Consider the following 2,244-nt stretch of genomic DNA (forward strand, 5'->3'; position numbering starts at 1 on the left):
TTTTTTTTTTTTTTAGCTGAGCCATCCCGCCACCTGTTGGCAGCTCACGGCTGCTCAGCTCGGGCTGACTCGAACCGCTGTTGCTCAGAGCTCAATCTCTTGAGCGAGCTCTTAACCAACTGAGCCACTCAGCCGGCCCCGAGTTTAACATTTTTCCAATTCCATCTGCAGTAATTTTTCTATTCATGTTTGCCATCAGTTTGGGGTCAATTTTGTTTATAGGAAATAATCTATTTACCCCCAGTTTTTGAATTTGTTGACATAAAGGTGTATGAGCTATTCTCTTAGAATTCTTTTAATCACCCTATCTCTGGTATGTTCTCTTTCTCATTCCTAATGCTGTGTATTTTTATTCCCTTTATTTCTCCCTAATTAAACTCATAGTTTATTAATATTATTAGTCTTTACAAAGATCATGTTTTATGTTATTAAGAGAGAATAACTGAAGTTATAAGACATCATACATCTCTCACTTGTCTTTGATAATGAAGAGAGACAGTATATTTCCCCATAAGAAATATCAAAGAAACTTTTTTTAAAAAACTACAAAATAGGCAAAGTAGGCAATTATATGGCACACAGGAAATAATGGGGAGAAAAGTGAGAAATAAATATGAGTTAAATATAATTATTTTCATTATTATTTTTGAACTCAAAGTGAAACTTTAAAAATAAATCTCATGCCTTTAAAAAACATATGTGTTCACTTAAGCACAAGCACCTTGCTAAAAGTACTCCACTTTAGGGGAAAAGTGCAGTCAAACTTAATACTGAGAAAGATGTTTCCTCAGTTATCAAGGTGTCTTGTCTCAGAGTATCGTGGGAGTAGTGTTTGGTTCTCTCTTGTTTTTTAAATTAAATTTATCGGGGGTAACATTGGTTAATAATTGGTTATAGATTTCAAGTGTACAATTCTATAATATGCCATCTGTATGTTCCATTGTGTGCTCACTGCCCAAAGTCTAGTCTCCTTCTGTCGCCATGTATTTGACCCCTTTTACCCTCTTCATCCTCCCCCCACCTCTTTCCCCTCTGGTAACCACCATGCTGTTTGTCTGTGTCTATGAGTTTGTTCATTTGTTGCTTTTTATTTTCTATCCCACATGTGAGTGAAATCATATGGTTCTTGTTCTTTTCTGTCTGACTTATTTCACTTCGCATGATACTTTCAAGATCCATCTGTGTTGTCACAAATGGCACTATTTCATCTTTTCTTGTGGCTGAGTAGTATTCCATTGTGTGTATATACCACATCTTCTTTATCCAGTCATCTACCGAATGACACTTTGGTTGTTTCCATGTCTTGGCCACTGTGAATAATGCTGCAGTGAACATAGGGATGCATATATTTTTACAAATAAATGTTTTCAAATTTTGGAGGTAGATACCCAGAAGAGGGATTGCTAAGTCATATGGTAATTCTATTCTTAATATATTTTTTAAATTTTATTGGGGAACAGCTATAGTCATTGGCTACACATTGTTTTCATGCTACAATGGCATAGGTGACACTTTTAAGGAGGGCACAGCTCACCGTGGCCCATGCGGGGATCGAACCAGCAACCTTGGTGTTATTAGCACCACACTCTAACCAACTGAGCTAACCAGTCACCCCCTATTCATAATTTTTTTGAGGAACTTCCTCCATACTGTTTTCCATAGAGGCTGCACCAATTTGTATTTCCACTTGAAATATATGAGTGTTCCCTTTTTTCCACATCCTCTCCAACACTTGTTATTTCTTGTCTTATTGGGAATAGCCATTTTAACAGGTTTGACGTAGTATCTCATTGTGGTTTAATTTGCATTTCTCTTATAGCTAGTGAAGTGGAGCATGTTTTCATACATGATCGTTCTTATTTTGTTGTCAAAGAATTTTTTAAATTAAAATCCTTATCATTAGTAAATAAGTAAATTGCATTTGTTAACACTTTTCTTCTAAACCAAATAACAAATCTATAAAATTTCTAATAAGATTGAAAACATTTTGACCAAAAAAGAGAAGGAATATGGAGGAAATGGAAACCAGGAGTAACTCACATGGAGGCAATGGTTGTTTAGTGTCTTCATTTTTTTTTTCAGTCTCTGTTAAAAGTATTAAAAAGTATTTTTCATGACAGTTCATAAAATAATCATGTCCAGAATACTAAAATGTAAAGTACCACTAATTAAAATAATTCCATTTAATTTAACTATTTACAGTTTTATTATAAATAACAGCACAAGCTGCTAGTCATTAAGGAA

General features: G+C 34.5%; 1 non-coding gene across 1 annotated transcript; it reads right to left on the reverse strand.

The window, feature by feature from the left end:
• Nucleotides 1-1,536: 1,536 nt before the first annotated feature.
• Nucleotides 1,537-1,610, reverse strand: TRNAI-AAU (transfer RNA isoleucine (anticodon AAU)). The gene has a single exon. It is a non-coding gene; the product is annotated as a tRNA-Ile (tRNA).
• Nucleotides 1,611-2,244: the final 634 nt, after the last annotated feature.

The sequence above is a fragment of the Hipposideros armiger genome, unplaced genomic scaffold, assembly GCF_001890085.2.
Source record: "Hipposideros armiger isolate ML-2016 unplaced genomic scaffold, ASM189008v1 scaffold_478, whole genome shotgun sequence".
Classification (NCBI taxonomy): Eukaryota; Metazoa; Chordata; class Mammalia; order Chiroptera; family Hipposideridae; genus Hipposideros; species Hipposideros armiger.